Here is a 15,497-nt window from a genome sequence, read left to right as displayed (position 1 = left end):
CAGTCTTACATCTTCTTAATTTTGTAGCAAATAAGATGTGCCTACTTCCTCCTCTTTTGTTAGTTGTCCAAAGTCCATATAAAAACATTTAAAAAATTATTAAAGCTATGTAAAGCTAAAGATTTGTGCTTCTATAGAAGCCTCACCTCCTTGCATAAAAAAAAAGTACAAGTAACAATAATAAGAATAAAATAACTAAGCCAATAAAGCCACTAGCTTTTTCTCCAGTATTTTCTTCTAATACTGGGGCTTCTTCGCTGGACTGAAGTGGGGCATGTGGAGCCTCCACAGAATCACCCATATCATCCATGGTGGTCTGTTTCTTCTCCGTGTCGGTTGAGCCGACTTCCTCTTGTGGAGACAACTCCTGAACAACAGACAGTTCTGGAGCTCCTTCACTAGAATGAAGTGTGTCCTCCTTAGGTGCAGTTGAGGTTTCAACGTGTTGAGCCTTCTCAGATGCACCTATATCAATATGGCAAATGGTGTCCTCTTTCTTCTCAATGTCCGTTGCGCCGAATTCCTCTTGTTGAGTTACTGACGGTTCTGGGGCTCCCTCACTGGACTGAAGTGGGTCCTCCTTAATTATAGCTGAGGCTTCAACTTCCTTCTCATTTTCACCTATGTCAGTATGACATATGGTGTCCTGTATTTTCTCGATGTCGGTTGAGCCGACATCTTGTGGTGAAAATGCCTCCACAAATTCTTCACTGGCTGGTTCATCCTCCTTAAGTGTAGTTGTGGCTTCAACTACCTTCTCAGATTCACCTATGTCAGTATGACATATGGTGTCCTGTTTCTTCTCTATGTCGGTTGAGCCGACATCTTGTGGTGAAAATGCCTCCACAACTTCTTCACTGGCTGGTTCATCCACCTGAACTTCTGCAGCAGCTTCTTCAGCATTTTCTGCTGTTTTTTCCATTTTTGTATCCAGTGACACAATATCATCACTGGGCATTTCTTCTACAGCAGCATTAGAAATGTCTACTGCTGTTTTTGAGGCTAGATCTACATCTTCAGCATTCTCTGCTGTTTCTTCTATTTTTGTGTCCAGTGACACAACAACATCACTGGGCACTTCTTCTTTTGTCTCAGATATTTTCTTTACAGATTGTATTACAGTTTTATCTGCAAAGGAAATAAAATAAAATTTAGGAATGTATTTTTCTATGTTTGATTATGGCTGATTTGGTAATAATCCTTATGTCTATACAAAACCTTAATCTATCCATGTCTTTTACTACCTTTACAGATAAAATGCCCATAGCATTACCCATAGCATACCTTGCCAATCTCTAGCTGCATTCAGTCTTCTGACTAAGTCCTTCATTTCTGCTATGGCTTGCATTTCATCCTGTATATCTGTTATGAAGGGATGGTTTTGGAGCAGAAATGTAGCCGTTGGTCTGTCTTTGGGATCCTTTGTTAGACAGACCTCAATAAATGAATTAAAAGCTTTAGACCTGGAAAAAAATAAAAGCGTGTTGATTTAGAGATAATATAAGATGCTCCTTATAACTTTAAGAGCAGAATGTCTGGTTTTCAAAGTGGAAATTAGGCTCTGCTAGAGCACTCTCTGCACTAGGGAAGAGAACCCTCCTGGACCCCCTCTGGTGCTAAAAAGGTGAATGGGGAAAGGCAGGGCGGAGCCTCCCCAGGGTGGCAATGGGGTCAGGATCACCCCTTCAGATTATGACTAAAGTCAAATGGGATGTGGTTAGCTTACCATCTGTATGGTCGACTCAGATTTGGAGGATCTCCAAAAACAACTTGTTCTCCAACTGCTTCTCGTTGTAAATGGAGTAGTGCTAATGGGAATAAATAAATACAAGTCAGATTCCAGATGTTCCAAATAAGTCTAGGTCATTGTTTTGAAAATATTTACTGCCTTTGCCCAGCAAACCTTACAATCTACAATCTGATGAATCATACACTAGTGATTTTTAACCTGGGTCCCTTTAGTCATTGTTAAAAAATAATTCCCAGGGTTCCAATGAAATGCTACAGAGCTAGCAAACTATTATATCTTTATTTCATTATCAATCATGGTTGGTAATAGCACTAATTCAGGTCTGGACTGAGAATCAAAATAGGCCCTGGCATTTCAGGTACACAGAGGCCCACTCAGCCCACACAGCGCCTAAAAACAGCCCCCCACCAGCCCACTAAATAGTGACTTTATATGGCACCTTATAGCAGTCCCTCTGGCATTTGCCAGAACCCACAGATTGCCAGTCCGGGCCTGCACTAATTTGTTCCTAAACTTCATGTTGCATTCTTACTTCGTCAGAGTTGGGGAGAGCTGGGCTTATGTGCAACATTACTTCTTTCATTCAACACATTACAAATACAACTAATATCTATATGTGTTTGGTGAAAGCCCCAAACAAGTCTAAAACAATACAAAAAAATACTTGGAAATACTCACGACATCTTGCTTGGGCCATCTCAATGGCAGTAATTCCCAAAGCCCATATGTCGCACTGAAAATGAAAAGAAAGGCAATTATTTCAATGAATGTACTTTGATTTGCATTTGTAAAATTGTACTTTGAGTTAATAGTTACATATTATTATAGGTTTTAAATCACACCTCTGTTAATTATTAAGTATGATTGAGGGGAAAAGACAACAAATTATCAGCACTGCTGACACTTTCATGTATTGATGTAAAAATCAAAGTAATAGTTTCAAGAAGAAATTGCTAGTTAGGACTTGTTTGACGTAAGAAAACCATAGAAATATCTCTTTTTAGCTTCAAACTGCTGTGTATATAATAAAACACAATATATATATATATATATATATATATATATATATATATATATATATATATATATATATATACATTCATACATGATACGGACAGCTGATACAATTGTGTGTGTTTTATTTATTCTTAGGCCTATGGGGACAGTGGTGGTCAAAACACTAATGTTATTTAATCAGAAAGGTGTAAAGCATACAGAAGTTGACCGCATTTAAAAATACTTGGTTACGGTGAAGTCTTACCTTGAAATTATGTGAGCTGCATGTCCACACTTCAGGCGCTATGTAGTGTGGCGTTCCCTGCAGTTCTTTACAAGCCCGAAATCTTTTCACTTTTCTCGCAAGCCCAAAATCAACTGAAAATCATCAACAAAAATGTAATCAAAAAATGAACGGTAAAGTAATTATACTGATCTCAAAGTGAAAAATAGAAAACAATTTATAAATTTAAATTATAAATGCTGTTTTGCAAGAGCTGTATATATATATATATATATATAGATATAGATATATATATATATAGATATAGATATAGATATATACAGCTCTATTTCTAATAGGTATGTATATTTTAAATGCTAGAATTTGGCCTGGCCATGGCTTGACATGATCAAAGGGTGTCATAGTTTTGGTTAAAGTTTTGTAGTAACAGTCTTTACAATGGAATAATATACAGGTATTGCTGTATATGAAACTAAAATTCTACAAATATATAATCACCCTTTGGAGCCAGAATTGACACCATTTTCGGCATGCCATTGGAATGTTTGTTATCTATGCTATTAATATCATTGGTATCAAGAATAATTTTAAGCAAGGTGTTTAAAATACTGCCAGGTGGCAAAACTAAAAAATCTGCAGTGGATTAATAAAAAAAAAACAATGATATCCTATAATTATCATAGATTAGATCAATTTTTCTTACTTAAACGTATCCCGGCGTCTTCGGTTAGCGCAATATTGAGGGGCTTGATGTCTCTGTGCATTATGTGCTTTTTGTTGAGGTGTGACAGACCCTGTAATAAAGAAAAAGCAAAAAAAACAAGAATAAAATAGCAATTTGTCAATGTTCTCTAACACAAATTGTAAATAAATACTTAGCACATGCTTGAATAAGTTGAGCCTGACGTACCTTCAACACTTCCCGACATACATAAGCGATGCAAGATTCGGGAAGACCTTGACTATAAGGGTTGTCTATCAGTTGGGAGAGTGTCCCACCTCCACAAAATTCCATTTCAATCTGCAAGAAAAAGACAAATATTAATAGCATGTTCCTGTATGCTCCCCATAGTATTGAGTTTAGTAAAAAACAAGGTAGAACAGGTGTACTACATATTCCCTCATACTCATCCAGCCAATAGTTTTAGCTGAACAATATATGGATAAGAGTAGTCAACGCTATGTATCTGTACAAACATAGTCTTACCATTATAGGCATCATTGTGGAGCCAGGTTGCTGATAGGCTCCATAGAATGAGGCGACGTTTTCATGCTTTGATGCTTTTTTGTGGATCTTAATCTCCTTCTTGATTTCCTTCAGAGTATCCTAGGTAAATAGAAACACTTGTAAATACAGTGCACTTTCTTAAGTAAAGGCAAAATGATGAGTTTTCTCATAATTTAATGAAAAAGATATATTACCTCAGAAGGGTTCATCAATTTAATGGCCACAACATTGTTGGTTTTCAGATTGAGTCCCTGTAAAAGCAAAAAAAGGATTTTGTTAACATTTGAAACTTGCCTTTTTCAGTTCCCATCCCTCTATAGTTCCCATCTTTAGATAATTTCCTATAATAACAGGCTAGCTTATTATAAGATGTTTATAGGTAGCCATGCTTACAGCAGAATTAATCAAATCTTTAGGGGAAGTCTACCTTTATGTTACATTTTAGCATGATACAGAATGACCTATTCTTCACAAAGTTTTTGTTCATCTTTAGTTTTTTATTTCAATCATTTTTTTTCAATGAATTGTTTTTCTCAATCCAGCTTGCAGTTTATAAATTTATCTGGTTTATGTAAATCTGTTGCTCAATGCTCTATAATTTCTATTCATTTTCCAGTCTGGTACATAGTTGCTATGGTAAATAAAAACTAGATAGCTCCTGAAATTCTAAACTTTTGAGCTGCAGAACACCATATTTAATTAAAAAAAGACCAATTGCAAACCGTCTTAGAAACTGTCTCAAGATCTACACCACCCTAATAATTATTTCATAGGCGACCAACCAATTTGTTATTATTTATCTGCTATCTCTGTGTTAGATACTTTAGTTTACCTTGTAGACTTGGCCAAAGGAGCCGTCGCCAATCTGTTTTCCCAGGTCCAATGTTCCTCTGGGTTCCTAGAGATATTAAAAAAATATATTATTAAAAACAAAGAAAAAAAGGGAAGTGACCAAAGAATATTAAATAATATAAAGTAATTATAAAGAAGTGATGCAACTATAGAAGAAGCAGCCTGACCGTGGGGTCACCTTCCTCTATAGCCATACTAAAAATGTGTTTTTAATATACACAATAAAAAGAAATTATAAAATACAATCCATTACCTTGAAATGAGTTGAACTCTCTTGTCCCTGTTTTGGATAAAAGAACAATAGAATATTTAAGTAAGGAAGAAAGTAAGGCAACTGCATACAACATACTAAAATGGGCTCAAATGCAACTTCTGACTTTAATAATGACAAATATAAAGAAAATTAATATATATGAAGCCCACTTTGCTCTAAAATAACTGATTTTAATCTCTGTGCACATAATGATAACTCGTTCAGGTATTTGATAATAAGAGGGAAATCCTTATTAATGAGTCAAATAATGAGGGACATTACTCAATAATTATTAATCCTCTCTGTAACCCCAAAAGGAGAAGTGTTACCAGGTTTTCCTCTTCTGGCGCCATTATTATAGCCCATATTTTGTGCACTTTGCACTTGTATTTCTCACCATTCTACCCCTATCTTTTTTAATAGACTTACCGTAAAACAAGCGGTCAAGTTTCTGAGCATTTTTCCTGCTTTCAGCAAGTCTCTCTATGTGCAGAAACTTTCACAGAAATCTGTAAAGAAAAACAGAAAAATCTACTTAATTTGATTTGTAGAGGAAAGCAAAATCAAACCATCTTTTTAGCTGATTTAGCCTACACAGGGTATATAGGGTTTATTTATCCTTCACACCGCTCTGTTTACTATGACATCACATTTAAGCCACACCCCTATATAAACATAAAGTCATTGTAACACTAATAAATTACTTTTCAAGTTATTTATGTACACTGAAAGTTATCTGTAGGGCATCTTGACCATTTTTCACTGATAATGCTCCATTCTGTTACTTAAAGTTCTTAAACCTGACTATAAGTACCACTTTAATGTTCAATGCTTACAGATCTAATTATTGTGATGTTACAATTAAGCCCCACCCCCATATTAACTTAATGTTTAAAGTAGAGATGCACCAAATCCACTATTTTGGATTTGGCCGACTCCTGTATTCTTGATGAAAGATTCCCCGAATACCGAACCAAATCCAAATCCTAATTTGCAGATGCAAATTAGGGGTGGGAAGACGAAAAAATGTTTTACTTCCTTGTTTTGTGCCAAAAAGGCAGGCAATTTCCCTCTACACCCCTAATTTGCATATGCAAATTAGGATTCGTATTCAGTTCAACCGGGCAGAAGGATTCAGCCGAATCCGAATCCTGCTAAAAAAGGCCGAATCCTGGCCAAATCCCAAACCGAATCCTGGATTCGGTGCATCCCTAATTTAAATCTTACAGATATGTCAAACAGCTGGCACATTTATAATTTGACATCCCACATCTACAGGGTGTATGGATTTTTTGTTTGCATCTTTATTACGGTTTGCTAAGGACCTTCTTCTCGTGTGCTGGATAGCAATGATTAGGTGTTTGGTGTGTCAGGTTTTAATCAACTCTGTTCATTGTGACATCATAATTAAGCCCGCCCCATATTAACTTAAGGCTTACAGATATGATCATTGTGACATCATAATTAGGCCCCCCCCCATATTAACGTAATGTTTAAGGCTTACAGATATGACAATTAGTCAAACAGCTGGCACTTTCAAAATGTAACATCCCACAATCTACAGGGTATATAGAGATTTTTGTATGTATTTTTCTTACCTTTCACTAAGGTTCTTCTTCACTAGTGTCCCTTCACTAAGGTTCTTCTTCACTAAGGTTCTTCTTCACTAGTGTCCTTTTCACTAAGGTTCTTCTTCACTCGTGTGTTTTCTCTAAGATTCTTCTTCACGCGTGTGTTTTCTCTAAGATTCTTCTTCTCTCGTGTGCTGGAATGAAATTAATAGGTGTTTGGTGTGTCAGGTATCAAGTCAACTCTGTTCATTGTGACATCACAATTAAGCCCCGCCCCTTATTAACTTGAGGCTTACAGATCATTATGACATCATAATTTAGTCAGCCACATATTAACTCAAGGTTTATTTCTTACAGATATGCCAATTAGTCAAACAGCTGGCACTTTCATAATTTGACATCCCATAATATACAGGGTATATAAAGTTTTTTGTATGTGTTTTTCTTACCTTTCGCTAAGGTTCTTCTTCTCTCGTGTGCTGGATAGCAATGATTAGGTGTTTGGTATGTCAGGTAACAAGTGAACTCTGTTCATTGTGACATCACAATTAAGCCCCGCCCCCATATTATCTTAAAGGGACAGTAACACTTAAATACAACTTTTTAAAATATACATTTATATTTAAAATTACCCATAATTCATGTTGACCATTTTCACTGATAGGGCTACTTTTGTGATTAAGTGTCACTGAAAGTTCCTAAGCCTGACTTTTGCCAGTCAGTATCTCTTTAATGTTCAAGGCTTACAGATAAGATCATTGTGACATTAACTAAACCCACCCCCATATTAATGTAATGTTTAAGGCTTACAGTTATGCCAATTATTCAAACAGCTGTTACTTTCAGCATTGGATATCTGATCTCATCTAATCTACAGGGTATATAACATTTTTTGTATGTATCTTTCTTACCTTTTGCTAAGCTCCATATTCTCTGCTGTACATACTGTCTTATGTGTGACTCTTCCCAATATCAATGGATGTTAAGTATGCACCAACATTATGGCTTTAGAGATCCTATGTTTAGACTTAGCCCAGATAGATTTCTAAAAATGTTGACTGCTTGTCCTTGAGGATATTTCTTGGGACAGGGATCTGAAGAGTCTGGACAAAATAAAAAAATTTGGTCAATATAGACACTGGGATTGTTGAAATTCTCCCTAAGCAGAATATAGTGTATTTTTGGCAGATATCAAGATCTTCACTGGGGGGGGGGTTAATTGGTACAGTTTTTAATACATTTTTCCAATTTAAATGCCTAAATAATTTAAGCAAGACTGGCATGGTCTTATGAAAATACATAGGAGCATGTCAGTATTAGTAAAAAGTTGTGGCATGAAAATCAGAGCCTGCACACCAAAGCTGTTCAAAAACAGGAGCCCCTATGGTTTATTATATCAAGAAGAATACACAATGTTTTGGGCGCTTTACACTGGGTTGTGGTGGCATGATTCTTCTATAGGCTGATTATAAATTAAAATAGTACTGTAACCTATGGAAGGATTTCAGCTTGACTGACACAATTGCAAAGGAGTCTTTAGTTATGTTTGAGTGGAAATCGACCTGCTGAAATATGCATTAGCCTCCTCTTTTGCCTGCACTTGGAACACTTGTGTTGGGTCAGACAAACTCAGTTGATTTTGCACATGAATACATATCCCTGAAAACTTCCACGTTTGCCTGTACCCGAGCCTACAAAACGGTTCCGGGTGGCAGCAGGAGAGGAGGCATTAGTCTATGAGCACGTTACACATGTTTAATCACAGTTTTGAAAGAAAAGACTGTAGTGGAATATACTGTATTCTATTTTCTATCTGTCTATAATATCCTCTATTGCACTATTAAATAGTAACCCCAACCTTGACAGTCTACCCTCATAATTGAAATCTTCCATCCCCTTTATCAGTTTAGTTGCACTTCTCTGCACTCTCTCCAGCTCTTTAACATCCATCTGAAAGGATCTCTAAAATGACTCTAAATAGCCCCCAGAATAATAGAAGCTTCCTCCCTGCATTCTCTCCCCTGTAGATTTTGTATCACAAGCAGCTCTTCTTTTCACTCACACTGTGAAGTCCTCAAAGAGGCGTCTACTACACATTTTTTCTATGTTCCATGTTCTAGAATGTTTTTTGTAATTATTCACCCTTTCCTTTTTCCATGTTGTCCCTGACCCTGGCAGTCAAAACTACTGTTGTTTTATTGTTTTTTTAGTATTTTATTAATCCTTCCACTCCGGACCTCTACTATTCATTTTTCAATCTTTTATTTAATCAGTAGCCCGATTTGGCCGGATGAGCAATTCCAGTAACGTGTGGGGTTTCCCACGTTTCCCGCGTTTTTTTATTGAAACCTCAGTCATTATCTATTGCTCACACCCCCTTCCCAAATCCAGTGACTCACCAAAATATCACATTATTGCCGAAAAGTGAAACCTCGCGGCGGATACAGTGCTGTACTGACATTGCGCTGAGCTCTGCTCGCCAAAGGCAAAGAACTGGGAAAGCCACACCCCAAACGCGCCTGTAATTACAGTTAACGTGTGAAAGTGACATTGCTTTAGCAATTTGTCAGGAATCTTTGTAAAAGGTGGGACTGAGTAGCACTAAACTACTAGACACATATAATGTGGGACTAGTGTTCTCCCTCAATCTAATGAGCCAATCCCAAATGAGAATAGTCCCACTACCCTAAGAGGAACCAATACCGAAGCTCCTGTAAGACCCCACGTGGTCACGCACAAGCGAATCAATCATATTCATTGGGGATTTCAGCCCACGTGGTCCCTACCACGATTTAACGGAATAATCCAGATAAGAGGAAAACTGGGGTAAACAAATCAGATAAAAATGAAAAGTCCTGCTGTAAATCTCATCAGTTAAACCCATTTCCCACATGTTCATTAACAACCCAATCACCATCCCCGTTTGGCCTCCTCCTTCTCTTTCTGGAACTTGTAGTTTTGAGTGCTCAGTAGCTGCGACGCTTATATGAGGAAAAACTACAAATCCCAGAATCCTCGGGTATGAAATAAACTGTTCCTAAATAGAATTATGGTTTATGAGTAATGAGTAGAGTCGTTGGCTGCTGTGGGTGGGTCGGGGGATGAAGGGCAAATACTGACAACAGCTTATATTTGCATATTAGAGTCTCTGTTATAGTCACAGTATGGCCTCCCTCAGTGAAAGAACCCATTTGAGAAAGTAAGGGATTTTTTTTAAACCTGCAGTTTTTTCAAAAAACTATATATGTAGTTTGATTAAACGTGTTTAGCTTGTACTGGTCAGATTGTTAATATGTGTTTGATTTTGGCTGTGATAGGTGCCCTTTAAGCGGGTGCACCCCATTACCTCTACACCCTCACCCCTTCTCTAACGGATCTCCCCTTTCCTTGCAGTTTACCCACACTACTTCTACCGATGATTATGCAACGTTGGAACGCAACGTGATTTTACATTTCCAGTCCCGGGAGAGATCTCACTACAAAAAAAAAATCAAACAAACTGTTCAGACACTTTGAGATATTTTAATACAGAGTTTTTAATTAGCAATTAAAATTCTAGTTAGGGTAAAGATTTTAGAGTCTACTGTTTGTTATATTTCTGTAACTTCATTTTTCCATGTACCATTTGACTCCCCTGTATCCGTGATCCACTGTCTCATATGTGGGTTTTGTTTTTTGTTTTTTTTTAAAGAAAAATTCTTAACCCTTCCCCCTTTAGAATGGACTGTATCTCCACCTCGCCGAGTCCCTGCCGGTCATCACATTGCTTTGTAAATGATTCTAGTGTTGTAATTTTTGGATTTAATATTGAACCCAAGCAACATTAATTATATTTGTACAGTCTTATTAGACAGAGAAATGTTATATTGTAATTGTAAAGGTATTACCTGGTACACAGATCCCCAGCTTTTTAACTCCAGTCTAAGGATTCATTTATATGAGGCGGAAGCCAGACGATCGCTTTTAAGGGTCATTGGGTTTATGGCACACGGAGCTGCTTTTGTCGGCTGTAGTCCGGGGCTTTTATATGCTGAAGCAAGGTCACCACTAGGGGGCGCTATAAACAGAGCGTTTGCTGTGGCAAGTCTTAAAGGAGACATATCTAAAAAAACAAGAATGTACCGGTGCATTTGACTCTTTTAGATTTAGAAGGAATGTACTTAAAAAAGTTGTGTTTCTGCAAAATCCCTACTAGTCCCGCCCATCTGTTCCACTTCCTGCTCTCTGTATTGTCTGTGCAGGGGAGGCTGCGGTAGAGTCCTACAGTGGGTCGGGTACCCGCGGGTGACCTGAAAAAAAGCGGGTAACCCATACCTCCCAACATTTTGTAAGTAAAAAGAGGGACAAAAAAAAACTTTTCCGCACGTAGCGCAGCAATTTTTGACCACACCCCTTTCTGTGGCCACACCCCCTAATTACCATGTTTGTTTTATAAAATTTGGCAGGTTATGAAAGTTTGAAAATATTTCTCCTTATCTAAACTGTGTTTTTGTGTCTCAAAATTGTTACAAAGTATCTTATTTGCACCTGTTAGCTGTTCTGGGCTCTCTGCTAAAAGCCAATTAAGTGAGAAACTTTGTTTCTTTTTCTGGCTGTTCAGTGCAGAGAAAAGAGGGACTTTCCAGTACAAATGAGGGACTGCGGGTTGAGCTGTCAAAAGAGGGACTGTCCCTCTGAAAAAGGGACAGTTGGGAGGTATGGGTAACCTGTGGGTTGTGGGTAGAAGTTTCGAGTGCGGGTATAGACGCGGTTCTGCGGGGTCGTGGGTCTTCTCAATAGCAGGTTTTACTTGCGGATCACGCTTACTTCCGACTTGGCGGTTCTGGTTTACAGTGACGGCACTTCCTGATCCTTGATGGTCAGCGGATTGGGTTGCGGATATAGTACTTGTGGGTCCAAGCGGGTAAGAATGTGGGTTGCAGGCCTGGACTGGCAATCTGTGGGTTCTGGCAAATGCCAGAGGGGCTGCTATAAGGTGCCATAGAAAGTCACTATTAAGTGGGCTGGTGGGGGCTGTTTGGGCCTCTGTGTACCTGAAATGCCAGGGCTTATTTTAAATCTCAGTCCGGACCTGGTGGATTCCGGGTCCCAAGTCCAAGCGGGTTTAATAAATTGGTTCTGTGAAGGACTCTAGCCTGCGGCACTCGGCAGTGTAGCACAAGAACCAATCAGCAGCTAGCAGGACCTGATAGGGAACTGAAGCCTGTCTTTGTTTGTGTGACTGCAGGGCTGTGATTGGCTATCCCCCCTCCTACTGTGCTTCTGTCAGGGACTGTTAGGACCAGCCCATCCCTCATTTAAAACACCGACAGGGACCAGTGAACATCTATAGGGAGCTCCAATAAAGGGGCCATTTTTAAGGATAATTATAGTTTTTAGCCCCAAGTAAAACAAACACCATATATTATACATAATTACCTACATGTTTACCTTTTATATCTCTTTTAACAGGTGGTGTCCAAAACACCCCACACGCCGTAGACCTAAAGCTCCGGTGCGGGTCCACTTAATTTGCATTTCACATCTGGAGGATAGTGGGGTGAACTGGTGTGACAAAGGGCTTAGGTTAAGGGCACACGGGGAGATTAGTCCCCCCCCCCAACATCTTCATCAGTTTCTCCAAGGATTCCTAGTACCCCAGGGGGCCTGAGCGTATACAGTATGGTAAAGTCTTAATTGCTGTACTGAGCCAACCCCCCGGCTAAGGGCAGTGCAAGGGAACCCTGGGAAAACCGAAGATCATTTTTGATAAGGGCCTGACCCCATCCCAACTAGTCTTGTCTCCAGCATCCGACACAAGTGCAAAACTACTGGGGTAGCAGGTGTTTTTAGGACACATTGGGGCTCATTTATAAAAACTGAGCAAATTTGCAGCTGGGCAGTAACCCATAGCAACCAATCAGTGATTAGCTTTTTCAGCTAGCTGCAGGTTGACCACTGGAAGCAATCATCTGATTGGTTGCCATGGGTTACTGCCCAAGTGCAGGTGCCCTTTGCGTTCTAAATGTAGATGTATTCAATTTCCTGTAAATTAGGGTTTCAGCGTTGGGGCCCCTGTGTTCTTGTTTTCTCCGTGACATTTTGGGTTGCCACCTGGCCAGTGTTTTACCAGCCTGGCCAGTAAAAATGATGGTTGATCCCAATGTTATTAATAGGGAAAAAAGATAAATATATAGGAAGGCCGGTATTTTTTTTCCAGAAAAGGTGGCAACCCGAATGACAATGGTGGTGGTCTGTTTTTGGTTTCCGGTCTTTACTCTGTATGTGCCCCCTGCTCTCAAGGATGGGATTGGTTCACGGCTGTGATTGGCTAGAGTAGCAATGTAAACAGTGTCTCCAGCCTATCCCAGGCTTGAACGAAGAACAAACCACTCCCTATTGGGAAAGTCATGTGACTTTGGGGCCCCATGGGGGGGTTTATGTGGTACCGTGTCTGTGAGTCTCCGGCCTTTGCAGTAGGTTCGGCGCTTTTTTAAAAGGACCAATTGGCAGCTCGTCGCTCAGCTGTTCTACAATGTCACCGACACTTCCCGATTTTACAAAAGGCCTTTTGACTTTTTCCTTTCGCTCTTCTTTTCCCTCTGTTCGTTCGTTTTTGTACCTGCTAAACCAATCAGAACTCCGCGAGATCACGGAAAGGTGAAAGTAGAAAAGGAACGTCGGTGAGAAATAGAAATCAATCTGTTCGGATCAGGATATATTATTTATTACCAGCCTCGTCTCGTTGTGTTAAAACTTTTTATTTGTCGTGTATAAATTGGATTCATTGTTACATTTTCTAATCCGGTTTTATTTTATTTCTTTGTGTAATTGCTGATTATGTAACTAAGTATGTACAGTCTATATGTACCTTTTGAACTATTTTTATCACAGTATTATTTATTGCTTTCTTTCAATAAAATACTGAAGCATTTTCCACTGCCAATAAAAAAAGATGGAAATAATTAAACGCAAATGTGATTTAAATTGGCTGTGAAATCTCGTCTGTGCTGTCAAAACCAACAGATCAACTCAGGAACCCTATATACTGGGCCAACCCTAACAGAACCGGCTGCCTTATATCCCACATAGGAACCCTATGTACTGGGCCAACCCTAACAGAACTGGGTGCCTTACATCCCACATAGGAACCCTATATACTGAGCCATTCCTAACAGAACTGGCTGCTTTACATCACATTTAGGAACCCTATGTACTGGGCCAACCCTAATGGAACCAGCTGCTCTGACAACCCAGGTAGAAACCTTATGTACTAAGCTAACCCTTATGGAACAGGCCACCCTGACATCCTAGGTAGGAACTTTATGTACTGGTCCAACCCTAATGGAACCGACTGCTCTTACATCTCAGTTAAGAACTCTATGTACTGGGCTAACAGAAACAGAACTGGCTGCCTTACATACCATATATAAACCCTATGTACAGGGCCAACCCTAATAGAACCATCTGCCCTGACATCCCAGATAGAAACCCTATGTACTGGGCCATCCCTAACAGAACTGACTGTCTTACATCCCATATAGGAACCCTATGTACTAGGCCAACACAAATGGAACCATCTGCCCCAACATCCCAGGTAGGAACCCTATGTACTGGGCCAGCACTAACAGAACTGGCTGCCCGCCCTTATGTCCCATATAGGAACCCTATATAGTGGGCCAACCCTAACGGAATGAGCTGCCCTGACATCCCAGGTAGGAACCCTATATTCTAAGCTTTGGTGTCCAAAAGGTAGATTGGGATCTCCCACCATTTAGCTCATGATAAATAGATCTGTATACTGGCAATGCTTCCTTGTTGCTGGCTGGTGCATTGCTTGGTACATATATAAATATAAAATTAAATAGGACGTGACGGGAGCCGTAGAAATGTGCAGTGGTTTCATATGGCCCTAAAAACATGAAATGATTAAGGAATAAGATCAATGGCCCTGTGTCTGCTCTCCCCACTGACACCTACTAGTACTAAGTCATGTAAGGCCTCATTCCCACTGCAGAAAAATCATTCAAATTAATGAGGCTACAAACTGACACAAGTCTGACAAGTTCCTCTGTATCCAGCAGCCCCCCCCCCATCAATCCCTTCTGTTCTAATTAACAACTAGAACTCTAATTATATATATATGGGGTGGGGGAGAGTTTCCCTGGAAACCCCTTATATCCCAAAAGCTCAGAGTCCAAGCTACAAAACCAGCCCAAAACTAGCCAAGAGTCACGTCAAAAGTAGCCCAAAAATAGCACAATATTTGCAGCCAAAAAAGCCAAAACAAGTAAATAAATATTTGTCAAAATACGCCTTTTTTTAAATTTTCGATGTTTCCCAAATTTCTCCATGAAGCAGAATGGGACAGATTTGCCCGTCACCAGGGACATAACTACAGAGGGGGCCCAGGAGGTATAGGGGTCCCATAAGACCATAATTCATATACAATTTCAATAAATATTGGTAAAATAGGTCAACCCCTAGACATTTTGATGGCCGGCAGATTTTAACCCCAAAATTGTCTGAAATTGAGGAAAGTCACCGGAAAATGTGAGAATGCTTAACTGGGGTACAGAGGCCAAAAATCTGATAACTGCCGACTTTTACACAAGTCTGTCCCA

At 39.2% G+C, this 15,497-nt stretch overlaps 1 protein-coding gene and 1 long non-coding RNA gene across 2 annotated transcripts in view; one reads left to right on the top strand and one right to left on the bottom strand.

Annotated features, from left to right (window-relative positions):
- The window catches only part of cttn.S (cortactin S homeolog), a 77,761-nt gene that overhangs the window by 31,835 nt on the left and 30,429 nt on the right, over nt 1-15,497 (top strand). The window lies entirely within an intron of this gene.
- Nucleotides 1,468-3,206, bottom strand: LOC121393455. The gene is made up of 3 exons (XR_005961076.1): nt 3,012-3,206; nt 2,429-2,483; nt 1,468-1,808 (listed from the first exon to the last, which is right to left on the bottom strand). It is a non-coding gene; the product is annotated as an uncharacterized LOC121393455 (long non-coding RNA).

The sequence above is a fragment of the Xenopus laevis genome, chromosome 4S, assembly GCF_017654675.1.
Source record: "Xenopus laevis strain J_2021 chromosome 4S, Xenopus_laevis_v10.1, whole genome shotgun sequence".
NCBI classification, from domain to species: Eukaryota; Metazoa; Chordata; class Amphibia; order Anura; family Pipidae; genus Xenopus; species Xenopus laevis.
This window is presented reverse-complemented; position numbering and strand designations above follow the sequence as displayed.